This window comes from Papaver somniferum, chromosome 3, assembly GCF_003573695.1.
Source record: "Papaver somniferum cultivar HN1 chromosome 3, ASM357369v1, whole genome shotgun sequence".
Classification (NCBI taxonomy): domain Eukaryota; kingdom Viridiplantae; phylum Streptophyta; class Magnoliopsida; order Ranunculales; family Papaveraceae; genus Papaver; species Papaver somniferum.
Genome location: NC_039360.1, coordinates 161260320 through 161279711, shown reverse-complemented (window position 1 = coordinate 161279711; position 19392 = coordinate 161260320). Strand labels below are relative to the sequence as shown.

Below are 19392 nucleotides of genomic sequence, written 5' to 3'. Positions count from 1 at the left end.
ATGGATACAACTCCAAAATATCCCAATTTTGTTATATCATATTTGGCCAGCTACAAATCGAATTCTACACAGTTGCTAATAGGGGACAACAATTACTGAGAAAGTACAAAAATCAACAAAAACAATTTACTTGTGTTAATATGGATATTGGTACCAATCCACTGGTACTCCAACTAGTAGTGTTGGACTTTGGAGGACTAAACAATGCATGAGCGTGTAAGTCTCCTTCAATCCATATTTAAATGGCTAAATCCTGTATTCATTTTTTCGCTGCTCCTTTAACGAGTGTTAACTTGGAATTTTCATTTAACTGGTTAAATAACTTCATTATCACAGTGTTAAGAATTTCATCACTCATAATATATTTTCAAAAATTAAATCAAAATATGAAGTTGCAACATCACGTGAGTGTTCGTTAGAGCATGTACACAAATCAGGCTTATGAAAACCGAGTTCCAAATACCACAGCTGCCTGCATTTTATATATGGAAAGAAAGCCTGTCTCAAATCAGCGGACGGGAACAACATAGAAAACCGTATACATTTGATTACATTTATTTAAGTTGAGAAAATTGCATATACTTTACTTAGATTTTATTACATCATCCATAGAACACCGAAAATATCAGAATACGTACATTTATACAATACTTATGCAGGCTATGCAAAACTTAAACAACAATTCTACACCCACCCAAATAATGTATCGTGATTTATACCGAGAGAAATCCAATGGATATAGATCAGCGTTTTCTGTATTGGGATAGGTGTGGGCAGAATTGGGCCCTCCACCCCTTTTACACGGTGCTGATTTTGGTGGATTAGTCTCAGTGGATTAATCATTTCCGAAACTTAGAACAGAAAACAAAAACATGTAAACATAATATGTGGCAGCAAGCTACATCATAAAAAGAGGAGAAAACAATTTGTGCACCAAAAGATACACATTACGATCTAAACAGGGCAGCACTTTGGACAGCTACAGCACGGCGTGTATTGACCATTTGGACATTTAAGCACAACTTGTACGCAAGAAAATGGTTTGCACTTAACGAAAGAGCAATTAGGTTTTGGGCACTTATTTACTGCTTCAACCTCCTCAAGCATCATCCCTGAAAGATTTCATTCAGATGACAATCAGATTCCCTAGCAAATTAAATACTGTTTAGTTATTGAAGTATACATCTATTTGTAATATAAAACTTGAAAAATTCTGGACTTACTGCTTGAAGAGGAAGAGGTTGGCATGACAATCAAGACAAACAAGAAGAAGCTTAGGAACATACTGATCTTGGCCATGATATGTTTTTCTTTTTCTTGTTTGATTATTAAGAAAAGGATAATGCTACCTGACCTCTATATATATAGGATTCTACGAATGCACAATATCTCTTCAAAAAGCGGGTAGGGAAATCTTGTTCTGTTAATGCAGAGGATAAGAGAGCAGGTGTGTACCATTCTATGGTCAATATACATTATCATAAAGTAAACTTGGCCAAGAGTACGGTTTTAATTTGATATTTTAGTTTTGGTGTTATTCTTGGGATGCTGGAAATATAGAGGCGGCTTTTATGTCATTTGGGAAATTTTCCCAACTCCCTTTATTTTACAGTAAATTGGCTAAAGAGACCAAACTCAATTTTTTTGGGTGAAAAAAATATTTAAAATTTGATACTGTTTAAATGGACAAAAATGTAAAAATAGTCGGTGTGTAAACAGTTTTTTCTTACCCATTTCAAATACTTTTTCTTATTTTTAATTTACATCGGGATCCATCCAGTTTCATCCTCGCTATTTTTTAAGTTTAAGCCAGGATGAATGTAGTTTCATCTTTGCCACTTTTTTTGTGTCTATTTCACCCATATTAATTTTTACTTGTCTATTAAAACCATGTTTTAAAAATATTTGGACAAATGACTCATTTTCCGTTTATTTTATTTATTTATTTTTAAGAAAAGGGCCACGAATTTTTTTTTCTTTTTGGTGGTTGTTTTTGTGTGAGGCAATGCTACTGGAGTTTGCGATCCACCAATTTTATTTTGGTACAACCGACCTGACAAACTCAATCAAACTTCAACTTAGTGCTGATCATACTTCAAATTTTGTGCTTATTATATAATACCATCCATGACCCATACATGATACTGTTATTCACTTTGGCCGCTTTGAAATTTTCTGGTTCATCCCTGAAAGCTGGTGATCCGTATTGGATAAGGGAAAATTTGATGCCAATGAATACACCAACAAATTAACCGTGTCAAAATTAAGGAAACCCGAATTTTTCCTTTTTAAGTTTTCTTTCAGACCGACCTGCTTTCCCCGCTAAGTTATGGAAACCGTTTTCTAGTCCAAAACTGTAAATACCCGGAAGCAAAAATAATCCATAAATACTGTTCTTTGGTTTGCAACAACATCAAATCCAACTTCCGTGAAAATCACACGAGAGTAAACAAAAGCAGAAGAAGAACGAGCGTGGTAGTCAGATGGCATCAAAGAGAATTCAAAAGGAATTAAAAGACCTAGAAAGAGAAGCACCCACTTCTTGCAGTGCTGGTCCTGTAGGTGAGGATATGTATCATTGGCAAGGCACCATAACGGGACCAACAAATAGCCCTTTTGCTGGTGGTGTGTCTCACATCTCCATTAACTTTCAAGCGATTACCCTTTCAAGCCACCAAAGGTTGCTTTCGAAACCAAAGATTTCCATCCAAACATCAATATCAACGGGAGTATCTGCCTCGACATTCTCAAAGAACAGTGGTGTCCCGCCCTTACGGTATACAAGGTTCTGTTGTCCATTTGCTTACTGCTTACCGATCCAAATCCTGATGATCCCTTGGTCCCTGAGATTGCGCAAATTTACAAGAGTGACAGAGCCAGGTATGAGGCGACTGCTAGATCCTGGACCCAGAAATATGCTATGGGATGAATCCACTTAGTCTAATGCTGTTCATAGTTATGTCAATTATATTTCGTGATGAGTAGTTGTAGTAGTTCATATCATGTGATTATTTGCAGAAATATCACTTCACAATATGTGTTCATATTTTTAACTCTTATAATAACTCTCGAAGTACTCGTGATTCACTTCGATTAGTTGTGCACATTTCATATTCTTAAATCCTTATCATAGTATAGCATACCTTTTATTACATTCAACATTGGATCAATACACCAATACACTAATACAAAACGCTAGCTAGATAACACCATCATCAAATTAAAAGGAGAATCATACACTATACCAACCAAACATACAAGTTTATGGTACGACCAAGATCAAATACACAATTTAATTAGGAGGAGCACAACATCTTGGGCAGTCACAGCACGGAGTGTAAGAACCATTACTGCATCTAATTTGTGGGCATGGTTTTGTTGGTTTTGGGCACACAATTTGTAGGCACCTAATTTTTGGGCAGGTATCTACTACCTCCTGATCCTTTTCCAGCATCAATCCTGACAGATATATTCAAGTAGTTGTAAACGTATTTAATTAGTTAAATATATGTAACAATATGCTCCTACAGTAGAAAAAAAAAAGAAGATTATCAAGGAAGTAGTCTTACTGCTTGCAGAAGAGTCTGATGGCCTGGCAATCAAGACTAATAAGAAGAAACTAATGAGTAACATGTTAGAATATTTTCAACGCCGCTAACCAAAGGGGGGTCCTGGGGGGCATCGCCCCCGGAAGAATTTTTTGAACTGAAGGTTTTATTTGGCCGATAAAAGCCTGTTCGAAAATTTCGAATCCAAAAGACACCATTGATGTCTGTTGATGAAGGAACCTGACGTTTTGTGAATAGAAACCTGTTGGCGAATAAAAAAACCTATTCCCAACAGGTGCAAAACCCTTTATAAATAGCTTCTCCCAGTTTCGTTTAACATATAAGAAAAATCAATCTGTTTTCTCTGTTTCAAAAAGCATCATCAGAAATCTCTTTGTGTGTTCTTGATTGAATCAAGGGGTACAAACCTTGAATTCAGTTTTCGTTGCAGGGCTTTCATTGTATCCTGAAGGCAATATTTCGCATACCTGTTGTAATCGCCAGTTATTATTGGGAGGGTAGAAATATTTGTCTAAAAGAAATTTATACAAGCCTTGAAAGTTTTGGAGTGCAACAATTTCTTCTCTGTGTCATTCATCCTTTGTGAAACCCATTTTATTTCCAACAGTTTTTAGACAAATAATTCTGGCAATGGAGGGTGAATCTTCGAATTCGAATGCTACTGCTCAATCTCTGCAAGTGATGAACCAAACCTTTACTCGATTGGAACGTTTTGATGGTGAAGGTTTTACCCGTTGGCAAGAGACTGTGAAGTTTTTCCTGATCACCATCAAGTTGTGGTACATACTTGAAGATGGATTGGAGGAAATTCCTGCTGCAACTGACAATGACACTGAGGAATTGAAGGCTAGACGAAAGCAACGTCAGGAAGATGATTTCATGTGTCGTGGTCATATTTTGAATGCTCTGGACAAACATGTGTACAATGCACATCGGAGTATTGGGACTGCAAAGGGATTGTGGACTGCGCTTGACAAAAAATACAAGATTTCTGAAGCAAGCAACAAGAAATTCCTGATTTGCAATTTCATGGATTTTAAGATGGTTGACAGTAAGTCAATCATTGCCCAGGTCAGTGAACTTTTACTCATAGTTAATCATCTTAAGGATGCTGGAATTGATCTTGTTTCTGCGTTTGTTGTTGGGGTTATTATTTCTCGTCTCCCCCCTTCTTGGAATGGTTATAAGAAGAAACTTAAGCATGCTGAGACTGACTATGATTTAGAGGCCTTACAACGTCATCTTCGCATAGAAGAGGACTCTCGTAAGCGAGAACTTAAGGATAGTCCACATTCTGAAAACCATTCTAAGGTGAATAGCGTAGAAGAATCTAAAACACCGAATTCCTTGAAACCTAAGAATGATACTCAGTTTAAGAAGCATCCCAACAAGAAGAGTAAGAAGAAGGGCGCTGGCGGCCCTTGCTACTTCTGTGACAAACCCGGCCATTTTGCTCGTGACTGTCGTCTCAAAAAGAAACAACAGCAGAACCAGAAAAAGGAGGCAAATATGGTCGATGACAAACTTGTGATCGTGGTGCAAGCCGCCAATGCTGTTGCTGAAACTGGGGGTGGATGGTGGTACGACAATGGTGCAACCATCCATATCTGTAAGGATAGAAATCTTTACAAGACATACGAACCGGTTAGTGGAGAAGGAAACGATGTTGTCTCCGCAAACGGTCAACGCAGCAAAGTTATTGGGAAAGGCACTGTTGAACTCTCGTTTACTTCGGGAAAGACTGTGACTCTTACTAATGTTTTACATGTCCCTGACATCGTGAAGAACCTTGTTTCCGGCGACCTTGTTATGAAGGCTGGATTCAAGACGACCTATGAGTCTAATAAGTTTGTGTTGTCCAAAAATGGTGTGTTTGTTGGACAAGGATATGCTTGTAATGGGATGATTAAGCTTAATTTAATAAATAATGGTTCTGCTTATATTGTTGACTCTGTTAATTTATGGCATGGTAGATTAGGGCATGTGAATTATGGTTCTCTTAGAAACATGAATCGATTAGGCTTGATTTCTGATTGCAATTTTGATCATGCTTCTAAATGTGAAATATGTGTGCAAGCAAAGATAACTAGAATTTCCCATAAGTCTGTAGTACGAAATTCTTCCTTACTTGAATTAGTACATAGTGATGTGGGTGATTTGCATGGTTCTGCCACTCGTGGTGGAAATAAGTATTATGTCACTTTTATAGAAGATAGTACTAGATATGCTTATACATATTTAATGAAATCTAAGGATGAAGTCTTTGATAAATTTAGGATTTATAAAGCAGAAGTAGAGACACAATTAGAGCACAAAATTAAGATTTTACGTTCTGATCGTGGTGGTGAATACTTTCCTACTGAATTTAATTCCTTTTGTCAAGAGCATGGTTTAGTTCATCAACGTACTGCACCTTACACACCTCAACAAAATGGTATGGCTGAAAGGAAAAATAGAACTTTGATTGATATGGTTAATTGCATGCTTATAAGTTCTGGTTTGCCTAATTCTTTGTGGGGTGAAGCTATGTTGTCTGCATGTTATATTTTGAATAGAATTCCTTTGAAAAAGAAGAGTGTTTCTCCTTATGAGTTGTGGTTTAAGAGGAAACCAAACTTGAGAAGACTTAAAGTCTGGGGTTGTTTAGCATATGTTCGAAAGCCTGATCCCAAAAGACCAAAGTTGGGAAACAGGGCTTATAAATGTGCTTTTGTGGGATACTCTCTTAATAGTATCACCTACAGATTTATAAACCTTGACACTTTTGAGATTATAGAATCTGTAGATGTGGAATTCTTTGAGAACTTAAATAGGAACAGTTCTCAAATGCAACCCATGGAGAATCCATTGTTACCTGATCTAGAACCTATGGAGATTGATAACAATGATGAAAATCCCTCTCCTACTCATGACAATGATATTTCAGTGCCTACTGAAGATATCGAACCTAGAAGGAGTAAGAGAGGAAGGATTGAGAAAAAGCCTGATCCAAACTTTATTTATTACCTTGTAGAGGCAAATAAGAATAGAATTCTTAGTGTTAACCAGTATGTTATGCATACTGATGATGACCCTAAAACTTATGCTGAAGCCATGAGTTCTAGAGATGCAAATTTCTGGAAAGAAGCCATCAATGATGAAAAGCATTCGCTTTTGACTAACGGGACTTGGGTATTAGTAAATTTACCTCCTGGTGCTAAAGCAATAGGAAGTAAATGGATATTCAAGAGAAAGTTGAGAGCTGATGGTGAAGTTGATAAGTTTAAGGCAAGGCTAGTTGCCAAGGGTTATAAACAAAGACATGGTATTGATTACTTTGATACATATGCTCCTGTTGCCCGCATCTCATCCATTCGTTGCTTGATTGCACTTGCTTCTATTCATAAGTTGGTTGTGCATCAAATGGATGTCAAAACTGCTTTTCTAAATGGGGATTTAGAAGAAGAGATATATATGGAACAACCTGAAGGTTTCATATACCAGGCCAAGAGAAGAAAGTTTGCAAGTTAGTGAAATCTCTCTATGGTTTGAAGCAAGCCCCTATGCAATGGCATGAGAAGTTTGATAAAGTAGTTTTGTCATATGGTTTTGTGGTGAATGATGCGGACAAATGTATCTATAGTAAGCATGATAGTTCTGGTTGTGTGATTCTCTGTTTGTATGTTGATGATATGTTAATCTTTGGGTCTGACATATCTGTTGTGGAAGAAACAAAGAAGTTTCTTAGTTCTAACTTTGATATGAAGGATTTAGGAGAGGCTGATGTAATCTTGGGAATTAAGATCCTAAGAAAGGGAGATGAGTTGGTTTTAACTCAATCTCATTATATTGAGAAATTTCTCAAGAAATATGGTCACTTTGATGACAATCCAGCACCTACTCCTTTAGACCATACTATCAAGTTAATGAAGAACACCGGCCGTACTCATGCTCAACTTGAGTATTCTAGTGTTATTGGGAGTCTTATGTACGCTATGCATTGCACAAGACCGGACATAGCCCAAGCCGTGGGAATATTATGTCGTTTCTCAAGTAATCCAGGATATGAACACTGGAAAGCAGTTTCAAGAGTTATGGCTTACTTGAAAGGAACAATAAATTTTGGTTTGCATTACCAAGGCTATCCCGCTGCACTAGAGGGGTACAGCGATGCTAACTGGAACAATGTAGAATCAAATTCCAAGTCAACTTCTGGATGGATTTTTACATTAGGGGGTGCTGCTGTGTCTTGGAGTTCCAAGAAGCAGACTTGTATTTCTGATTCAACAATGTTGTCAGAATTGATAGCTTTAACTGATGCATGTAAGGAGGCAGATTGGCTTAGAAACCTACTTATGGAAATTCCTTTTTGGAAGAAGCCAACTCCGGCGGTCTTGATTAATTGTGATAATCAAGCTACAATCTATAATGTCTCTAATAAGACTTATAATGGAAAGTCTAGACATGCAAGTCTTAGACACTACATGGTTAGGCAACTACTCAAGAGGGAGTAGTTACGGTTAACTTTATTGAATCAAAGAGGAATTTGGCAGACCCATTTACGAAAAGTCTACCAAGTTCAGTGGTTTCAATAAAAAGGAAATAAATGGGACTAAGGTCTGTGAAGGAAGTTTGATCTCCCATAGCAGAAACCCAACCTATGTTTTGACAAGGATAAACAAGGTTCAATGTGGTACCAACAAGTTATGGATGTAGATTATGGAGCACTAATATAAAAACTTCCCATTTCTTATTAGTGCTGGTTTCTGCAAGAAAATAGGATGGATGTAAATCCTTAATGAGTCTATGATTAGTAAAAGGTGTATCGCAGAAACACCTTCGAGACTTACCTATATGAGTATGGAAATAAGGCCGTTTCCTAAGAGAAGAAGACCGTTCTCTAAAGAAGACTCATGAACAAGGATATAAGCACATGGCCATTAACGTGCTTGGCTACAGAACACATGATTTTATGAAATCAATATGTGTGGAGACTCCGGTTTTATCATAAGGGGTACTTGGTTCAAGACTGGTTTCACCATAGAACCTCGATAAGGCTTTGAGTTTCTTACACTAAGTGAAGGTTCAAATCCAAAAAATACCTATCATTTATGTGTTGATTTCAACGATGATGCTTAGTCTCAATTGTGCTTGAACTACGTTGGCTTGATCCCACTCGGGTACGTAGGCAGTCACTTCGGTGATGCAGTCACTCTGATTTAAAAGTTTTAACTTTGTTTTATGGTTTTTGAAAATAGGGGGAGAATGTTGGAATATTTTCAACGCCGCTAACCAAAGGGGGGTCCTGGGGGGCATCGCCCCTGGTGGGGGTTTCAAGGAGGCATCGCCCCCGGAAGAATTTTTTGAACTGAAGGTTTTATTTGGCCGATAAAAGCCTGTTCGAAAATTTCGAATCCAAAAGACACCATTGATGTCTGTTGATGAAGGAACCTGACGTTTCGTGAATAGAAACCTGTTGGCGAATAAAAAAACCTATTCCCAACAGGTGCAAAACCCTTTATAAATAGCTTCTCCCAGTTTCGTTTAACATATAAGAAAAATCAATCTGTTTTCTCTGTTTCAAAAAGCATCATCAGAAATCAGAAATCTCTTTGTGTGTTCTTGATTGAATCAAGGGGTACAAACCTTGAATTCAGTTTTCGTTGCAGGGCTTTCATTGTATCCTGAAGGCAATATTTCGCATACCTGTTGTAATCGCCAATTGTTATTGGGAGGGTAGAAATATTTGTCTAAAAGAAATTTATACAAGCCTTGAAAGTTTTGGAGTGCAACAATTTCTTCTCTGTGTCATTCATCCTTTGTGAAACCCATTTTATTTCCAACATAACACACTGATCTTGGCCATAATTTACTGAAGTGATTCTTTTCTTCTTCTTCTTTGATGAATCATGATGATGCTGGAGTAATGCTTAACTGACTTTTATAACTACATTAATATGATAAAATATTTTTTTTATATTGAAAGATAGGATAAGAAAAGGATAAGAAGGTCGATGTATGCCATCACTTCTATGGTCAATAAGTTGATTTGATAAAGTAAATTCGTCCATGTTTGCTATTTTGTTTGAATTCAAAAATATCGAGTATTGGTGGGTAGGCAGGTAGCTACAAAACGGTATTCCTAATTGGAGGCTGTTGATATATGACATCATGATCCATGGTTTTTGTAACTAATAACATAAGTATATGCTATGCACACTTTGTTATCTTTTCGACTGTTATTTCTTAGTAATTCGTTGCATTCAGCAATTTTTTTGTTAAATGGAATTTTATTCTATAGGCTTGTTATGATTTTAGAATAATCTTTACCTGTTCGACATGTCAGTGTTTATGTTTGTTTTTAGATTTAGCATATCTTTGGTATGTGTGTTATGCAACTCATTGTGTTATTATTCGCCACAAAATAATCCATGGTGTGATGAACCAGAAAGAGGTTTTCTAATTGGCAGTAGTGATTGAACTTACATATTCTTGTTATTTACAGTAGTGACAGTAGTAACTGTGTTATTATCTTTGCATATTCTTGTTTCAAGAGGACACCTGTGTATCAGATGCCATGAATTACATTTCTCCTAATTGACACTGTGTATGTGAATCTGGATCGCCAGGAACTACAGCTGGTTTTCATTCTGGCGTCAATTACTCCAAACTTAATATAACAGTTACAACCCTTGCGGTTCTGTGTTACGCCCACAGCCACATAGGATTGAGAGAGGCTTCATAGCTTGCTGGTTCTCAGACCGCATAACAACCATTCCAAGGAAACCTGTTACTGCTAATTAAGAAAAAACAACATATATGATACTCCTTCCTGTTCTTGAAAACAGTTATTTTTACTTTTCAAATTTTATGCATTGAGACAAGATTCTAAATAATCATAATGGAATTCTTTTATTATTTATCAAATTTGGTTACAAGATAATACAATGACTTTACTTGCTCTCCAAATAAACTTTCTCTCTCCTACTTTCTTGTCTAACATATACTGAAGATCTCTCTTTTACATATGGAGACTTCCTCCTTTTATATAGGATTCTTTATAATGGATGAAAGCTAAGAGATCCACTATTTTCGGAATCACTGTGTGCGTTACATTCGCTCATATACATTCACTCACTCTCGCACAGATTATGCTTCGCATAAAATATCATATTTTACTCGTGACTTTGCTGAGAACATCTAATTCGTCATCTTGAGTTTGATGTGCGCGATTGTTATGTGCTATATTATACTCCTACATTTTGCCTCTTCTCATTTCTGTTATTCTGTTGAGTGAGCGATATGAGAAATCTCTATTTTTTAATATCGCACAAGCTTATCTCTTCGTATTCCATCTTGCCGATACTTCTCCAGAATTACTGTTTTCTTTAATTACACGTGTATTCTTAACCACCTATTATCTGACACGTCTTTTTAACTGCTTATTCTTATCTGTTTATTCTTCGCATTAATGAAATCAAATCACGAAAAACGGGACTAAATTCTTATTTTTCCCTTTATATTTTCTTTTTTTCCTCTTTTACTTTCTGCTTTTATCTTCTTTGTTACTGATCTTAATCTTCATTAATCAGTCAATCAATTTTATCTCAATCATCTTCATTCTCATTCTTTAATGGCTCCTATTGGTAAAAAGATGGAAGCGGAATTCAACAGACTAAAGAATGAACTTCAATTGAGGGGTTACTCAATTTCTCTTCCTTCATTATCTTCTTACTCGTCCAAACTCAATTTGGATCTGATCAATTCTGAACAGTGGAACAATCAAAAGATTATTGGTTCACTGGGTCAGATGCAAATTCTTCCAATTCCTTTGTATAATCCAGAATCTCCTCTCTTCTATGAAATTCTTGCTGATAAAAGATTCGCACGGTGAGTTTTTCAGTTGAGTAGTGAGGCGATTAGAATAGTACTAGAATATTCTCGTCGTGTAGCTGGATTAGAGACCTCTTACTCTTATGATGTGCGAAATGAACTGTACCGTGATAAAGCCATTGATTCTAGTGAGTACACTCTTGATAATTTATTCAAGAATTACTACATTGCGGTTATGAAAGCGTTCGATCAAAATGGGTTGTTCGCTTAAGAAGAAAAGATGGTGTTGCTGAAGATAACAGAATTATGCGAGATGTTGATTGGAATGATAAGTCCAATAATAGGGCTCGCAGATCTAATGATTCAAGTTTGATTAATTTCCCTGTTATTTTAGAAGGTCCTTACATCTCTGGATGTGGCCCTGATGTTCTTCTTCTTGAGAAATTTTCTTTTTATCAACCTTGGAAGTTCGCATTGTCTGAAGTTGAGATGAAAAAATGGTACGAGAATTTTACATACGCACTTTTATATTTCACATAAATTTATTTCAAAAAATTCATTTCTTAATTGTTTCAAAAAATAAATTTCTTACTTGTTTACTCCTTTCTTTTCGAGCTATTAAGAGAAGCAATACTTCGCACAATGCATCATCTTCGCTGAATAAGCAAGTAAGAAATATTCTTTCCGTTTCAACAATAATGTTTCCCCTGTTTCTTATATGTATTATTCGCGTAGGTGAAATCCCTGGGTGCCAAGGTTTCGAGTAAGGGTAAGAGACTGACAGCTAAAATCTCATCCAAGAAGGTTACCGCGATGGATAAACTCTCAAAAAAGCGCAAAAGATACAATTCTTCTTCAAGCTCAGAGTCTTGTGAAGAGGACATTTCTGCTTCTGAGGATTCATCAATTGATTCTAACATAAAAGATTTATCTGAGCTTTTTGATGGACATCTTTTGATTGTTGCTGGCAAGGACAATCTTAATCGTGCTTTTAAAATGGTTTCCAAGATTTGTGATGCCCCTACTTTGGATAATCCATCTCTTCGCGGGGCTTGTTCTGCGATAAGTCCAAATCTCCAGTTTACTCTTGGTTCTTTGGTGATATTTTCAACCTTTTCTTTTGTCTTTCCTTTAGTTTTACTTTACTTCTCACCATAATATTTTCTTTCTTCTTCACAGGGCGCACGTTTGGCTTATGTAATCTCCTTAGATTACCGAAGTAAAATCTCTAAACTTGATCGAGAAAGTGCCAAGCTTAAGGATGAAAGCTCTCAACTTAAAGACGAGAATTCCAAGCTTAAGGATGAGAATTCCAGGCTTAAAGATGTAAACTCAATTAATCTAGAACTGGTTCGCAAAGCTCGAGAAAGGAACAATGAACTTATTGGTATGTATTTCTTATCCTCGTTATTCTTATACTCGTATGCGATAATTTGTATTTCTTATTTTATTATATTCGCAGACCTTTACAATCTTTCTGATGAAGCTGCCGATCTCCCTGCTGATGACATCCTCTTTGAACATCTTAATTCTTCTTTAAATAATTACCTGATCAAGGATTTGAAGATCTGAGCTTGGAAGACTTAAGATCAAGATATAGTACTCTTAGAAGAAATCATAGGTTTGCATTAAGTTCGTTTAATAACTTTAAACAACGCCTTCACGAAAATCAAGAGGAAGTTCATCTTTTATAAGCGAAGAAGAATAAACTTATCTCCGAAAAAGATGACATAGTTCTTAAGGGTGCGAAAGCACTAGAAAAATTCCAAGAATCCATTCTTGAGGTTCAAAAGGAGCGTGATTTAGCCTTAAACGAGAAGAGTGCACTTGTCAAAGAAAGAAACTTAATTCGCTCTCAACTTCTCATAGAGAGCGAAGCTGAATTTAGCTGCGCTGCTAAGGTTTTGGGTAATGCTAGTAATGAACTAGCTGTAAATGTTAGTCTTCATGCCGAACATTCCGCAATGGTTAAGGACATTGTTTTCCAATTATGAAGGTCATACGTTGCTCTTTTAATTCTTGTTTCTTCTTTGGGAATAACATCTTCTTGCATTTTAAATTACTTGTTCAAATTTCGCAGAGAAAGAGAAGGATTATCTTAACCAGATTGAGTATTTTAAGATTCGCTTGGCTTCTAAAGAAGAAGAGTTGTTCGTCTGTAAAGGAGAGTTTTCTGTCCGTAACTTCAAATATAGCCAATTGAAGAAGAATTTCGTTATAATGGTTCAAAATAATAGTAATGACGCTAATGGTGCTCGTGAGGCTGCTGTTAAGAAGGTTTTCCTTGAGAATAATATCCCCCTTTCAAAGTATAAATTTCCAGAAATTCCCAATAACGAGCCCATTCCTGAGATCTTGGACAGTGAATAAGAAGATGAAGATTATGAGGAAGAAATAAGCGACTCTAAGGTTGAGCGAGATGAAGAATGTGATTAATAATCTTCCCTGTTGTAATTTTTATGTAATTATTTTCACTTTTCGCAGTGAAAATTTTCTTTATTCGCGCTCATGCTTAAGATGCCATTCTTTTTCGCATATGTTATCAGGCTTTCAAATGAGCCAAATAACATTTCTTTTGCATTCCCATTCTTACCTCTGTTAATTGAAACATTTTGATAGACTGAATATGATTTCCTGTAAATCAATCATTAGCTTCTATATTTACGTGAAGGTCTTATTTTTCCTTCTTATGTAGAGGTCTTATGTTTCCTTATTTGTATGCGATGAGATCGCAGGTGGTCTTTACATCTTAATGTATCGACCCATTGATCTCATCTTATCTATTTCTCGTATTATTTCTTTTTCAGGTTTTTTCGCATAAATATGATAAGTCTTAATACTCCCATGAGTAAAAAGTCTTATGACATTTACATCTTTTGACACAATTCAGCTCCCTAATGGAGGTTGTCGTCCTAATCTTCCCCCAGGTTGCCCTTTCAAGGAAGATTACCTATACCGTGTTAAGGTTATGTCTCTTCCCATCCAGTAGTTCAACAACCAGTTGATTTCGCAATCTCACAATCCACTACGGATATGGTTTATGTATGCGAGATCGCACCCTAAGTGGGGTATCTTCGGACCGAGTGCATCATAGTCAGGACTTGTCAAGAGTGGTAAAGAAGCTCCAATGCCCCCTCGCACTCTTGACTCAACCGTGTACCTCGGCGCCCTGATCGAGTTTCTGCACCCCTAAGGAGAGACTTTCTCACCTTGATCTTTCAATCTAAGGTTTTTCACTTAGAATGAAAATTTAAGGCACCTCTCCCGGATGGGCATTATCGTTTTTTCTCACCCCAAATTATCCATGACTCAATTTCCAGGCTCGGTTGCATTCCCTTGAGTCATGCATTCTAGGTTTCTCCAGCTATGACGTGCGATAGGTCTTACTATTTTGCCTCTGACACATCACATTTGGATTCCTAGCAAATCTAATAATAAATATCATTTTTGGTGCCTTTTGTTAAGGTCTTATTTTTAATTTTGTTATCTTTTCCACACATGAAATTTGAGCTGATACATCTCTATTTCAGACCTAAATCTTGTGATCCTACAATTTTTCTTTGACATGTACTGCTCAATTTCTTCCATACTATTCCTTTACTCATTGTATATTTTCAATTTCCTTAAGCTCGTAAATGCTTCTCAAGATGTTATCTAACATGTATCTGTTATGCTCCTCTGTGTGATAACCATTGTATTATTCATTAATTTTTCGCTTAGACTCCTTCTGCCTCTGCATTCCTTCATTTTCTGTAGAATAGACATTTCTGGTTCTCTTAACTTTATCAATCGCAGAAAATCGGACTTCCATATTCTGCTTATCCTTGTTGTCGATCTTGTATACCTCATCCACCATTAATCTTTCAGCTTTTTGGCTGTCTGCAATATGATTCTTCTAATGTCTTCATTTTCCTTCTCTTTCTTCGCATCTATCAACGTCGATTGCCTGACAGTTTCTACCTTCAACTGTATCTCCTCTTATTATTCCAATACCTTGTGGTAAAGGAAATTTTATGCATTGGTGAAATGTCGATGCCACACCCAAAATATTATGTAACCAACGTCTTCCAATTGGAGCATTATAGGGTGACTCTACATCCACAACACAGAAAACAATTTCCGTTGGAAAGACTTGAAAAAGAATTCTCATTGTCATTTCTTCTTTTGTCTTATTTGCAATTCCATTGAAGTCATAGATATTATATGTTGAAGGAATCAATTCATCATATCTTCCGCCCATTATTTTGTATGTAGGATCGAATAGAATGTCCACAGAACTTCCCGGATCTATGAGTATTCTGTTTACCGTGAAAGTGTTCGCTTCATCTTCTTCATCATCCTCCACTTTTGGTTTCGGATTAATCCCTAGTTTCACAACTAATGGACATTCATGCGATTCCTCTCCACCTGGTGTTTCTTCCGCACTAAATGATATGACTTATTTTTTCCAGTCCTTTAACTGCGAAACTTTGGTAAGATTTAAAATTTCTTTTCCATCAACATCCCTCGCATACACCCGACTTAACATGTTATCATGGAAATCCTTTATGTTCTTGAAGGAATGTATAATTGAATTACAATATAACTTCTTTTCTTTCGCGCCTACTTCAATTACATGTACAGTTTCTCCCGTTTCCTTTTCATGTACTTTACCTTCTGGTAGGGGTGGTAAATTCTTTTGTTGTTGTGCTATGAAATGGTCCAACTTTCCCTGTTCAATCATTCGTAATACGATTTTCCTTACATTTCTGCAATTACTTGTTGTATGACCATGAAAGCGATGATGAATACAAAATTCTTTACTTCTCCTTCCAGGTGGTGGTTCTTCTCCTACATTGTGCGGCTCGAGGATTTCTTCCATTAGAATGACAACTTCCCATACTTTATCTATCATAGTGTTCAACTTTGGTAAGTTTATTTGTTCGCAAACTATTCTTCCAGTTTTCTTATTATAATTTGGTTGTTGTCCTCCATAACCTCCATATAGATTGTCCATTCTTTGAACTTTATCACTATCTTCTCGTTTTTGGGACTGTTTCTCTCTACGTTCCTTTTCAAATTATGCTTGATATGCACTTTCTATTGCTACTTGCTTATGTTCCATATCTACATTGTTTCGTCCTTGATTTCCTTGCGAAACATTCGCGGCCGAATTTCACATTCTTGGTAGTAAACTGGCATTTCCCCCTTTTGCATCTGGTGCCGCCATTGGATAAGACTCCATATCCCTTTTATTTTCTTCAAGCGCTATGTATTCTTCTTGAAACTCGCGCAACTCCGTCATTGTTGTTGTATCCTTTATTTTGAATATTTGTTGTACAATAAATCTATAGGGAAAAGAGCATTAATAAATGCCAGAATCAAGTATCGTTCATCTATGTGTCTTTCCATTTCACTACACATTGTTCTCCAACGCGTTGTCAGATGTCGTAAACTTTCATTGACCCTCCTGCGAAGTTCAAATACTGTTTCAATTCCCGGTCTTGACATATTATTGCTTATATATTGTCCTAAGAAGATGTTCTGCAGCTGATGAAATGAATCAATGGTCTCTACTGGTAATCCTTCAAACCTTTTCAAAGCTTCTCCTTCCAAACTAGCAGAAAAATATTTACAAATCAGCGCATCATTCTTTTCCCACTGCAATAAGGATCGAGTGTAAGCTTTCACATGTTGTATCACACAGGCACTCCCATCCAATATGCTGGTGAACACGGGTAAATTACACTTTGGTGGTATGGCTGTCATTTGAATTCTCCTTGTAAATTGAGTTTTTCCCGCTTCTTCCACTGTTTCTTCTAATTGTTTCCTACCACCATTTTTTCTCGTAGTCATCATTTCCCTCAACTCCGCCATTTCTTTAAGAAGTTCTGCATTCAAAGTTTGTTCTGGGTCACCTCGCATTGACCTCTCTAATTTGGCTTGCCTCAACCTATTCGCATGATTATTCTGACGGATTTCCTCTTGTATTTCATATTATTCAGCTTCTTCTCTTCTTCTCCTACGCCTATCAATGTTCGCACATGTCTGTGCATCATCAAATTTTTCTTCTTCGACTGGGCGATCATATCAATGTCTTGTCCTTCCTCTTTCTTGTGGTATAATCGTACCCTGATTCGTATCATCTATGCGATAGTGCTCGCGCTGCCTTAGGCGATTATCATTTTGATGCAATGTTTCCTACAATTCTCTTCTTCAATGTCTTCTCTTCGTTGTCTATGTCTTTATCTCAACAGTTCTCTTCCATGTAATATCATCTGTCCCATCCTTGGATCCTCTTCTTTTCTTTCAAATTTATTTTGTGTGCGACAAAAAAGTTCACGCGGATGTATATATCTGCTAGTTCCCAAATCCTGAGCTATATTTCTCACGTTGGTGTTGTAGGTTGTCACCTTTTTGTAGATTTTCTTCAATATTTTCCATGCGATCTCTTTGTATAACATCACTTTGATTAGATTGGATTTGTCTTGATGAACCCCCACTTGGTCTTGATATTGACCGCGTTCTAATTTCCGATCTCTGTTCTCTCAATCTAAGATTCTCCTCTCTTAATCCTTCATTCTGACGTATCAAATTTTCACGTTCTTCCTCTTATCTTTGACGTTCTGCTATTAATCATTTCATAAATTCCGTGATTGTCATGTTCTCATCATATCCATCATTTCTCCCAACATTCTCAGTTCCCTGCACTTCCTCCTCAGTTGAATTTGATCTCCACATATGAACACTCACTCTATCAAGATCATGATTTCGCTCTTGTTCTCTTTGAGGTTCAATTGGAACCTCATTTTCTTGATTTTCTTATATTCTTCCATCTTGTCTTCTGGATCTGTATTTCTCCTTCGTACAACAATTCTGTTACTCCTTCTTGCTGGTACTCCTTGTTCATCAATAGGTCTGAGTATCACCACCTTGAATTTCGAGATCTCAATTTCGTCAAGATCCTATGAATTATCTATTAAGATTTATCACCCAAAAGCTGTTTCTAGCGCCAAAAATGTAGTTGCAGGAAATCTTACAACCATATCCCCAATGTATTGAGACAAGATTCTAAGTAATCATAATGGAATTCTTTTATTATTTATTAAATTTGGTTACAAGATAATACAATGACTTTACTTGCTCCCCAAATAAACTTTCTCTCTCCTAGTTTCTTGTCTAACATATATTGAAGATCTCTCTTTTACATATGGAGACTTCCTCCTTTTATATATGATTCTTTTTAATGAATGACAGCTAAGAGATCCACTATTTTCGGAATCACTGTGCGTTACATTCGCTCATATACATTCACTCACTCTCGCACAGATTATGCTTCACATAGAACATCATATTTTACTCGTGACTTTGCTAAGGTCATCTAATTCGTCATCTTGAGTTTGCTGTGCGCGATAGTCTTCGCACGTCAGAACATTTTTATTTCACATTCATATTGTTATGTGTGATATTATACTCCTACACAAGAAATTGGACCTGCGCACCTAACGAGAGAGCAGTCAGGTTTTGGGCACTTATTTACTCCTTCAATCTGCTCAAGTATTATCCCTGAATGATATTCAATTGGTTGAGAATCAGATTCATAAACAAATTAGTGAAGTATGCATCTATTTGTAATTAATAATAATCAAATACTTTTCACTTACTGCTCCCAGAAGAGGTTGGAATGGTAATCAAGACAAATAAGAAGTAGAGAAAAATATCGATCTTGGCCATTATTGAATGAATTTTCTTCTTCTACTTCGACGATACTATTAGCTGTATATGTGCACCCTTTTCCGATGATATCCAGCAGTGCTAACTAACCTCTCTATATATATATATGTTTAGTAATCTACAAAAAGAAATATCTAGTGACAAAAATAGGATAAGGTCAAGGAAATGCTAGGTGACCTCTATATGTATATAGTAACCTTTCTTTTAATGAAAAGAGTCGTTGTATATACGTTATCTTGGAGTCCACCGTAAATGATCATCCACACTTCAACTTAATCGACATAGGGGGATGCCGCTG

General features: G+C 36.5%; 2 long non-coding RNA genes and 1 pseudogene across 2 annotated transcripts; 1 reads left to right on the top strand and 2 right to left on the bottom strand.

The window, feature by feature from the left end:
- Positions 1-517: 517 nt before the first annotated feature.
- LOC113361790 lies at positions 518-1383 on the bottom strand. The gene is made up of 2 exons (XR_003365324.1): positions 1224-1383; positions 518-1112 (listed from the first exon to the last, which is right to left on the bottom strand). It is a non-coding gene; the product is annotated as an uncharacterized LOC113361790 (long non-coding RNA).
- Positions 1384-2474: 1091 nt separating this feature from the next.
- LOC113357846 lies at positions 2475-2929 on the top strand (annotated as a pseudogene).
- Positions 2930-3113: 184 nt separating this feature from the next.
- On the bottom strand, positions 3114-3632 carry LOC113361789. The gene is made up of 2 exons (XR_003365323.1): positions 3570-3632; positions 3114-3459 (listed from the first exon to the last, which is right to left on the bottom strand). It is a non-coding gene; the product is annotated as an uncharacterized LOC113361789 (long non-coding RNA).
- Between the last annotated feature and the right edge of the window lie 15760 nt (positions 3633-19392).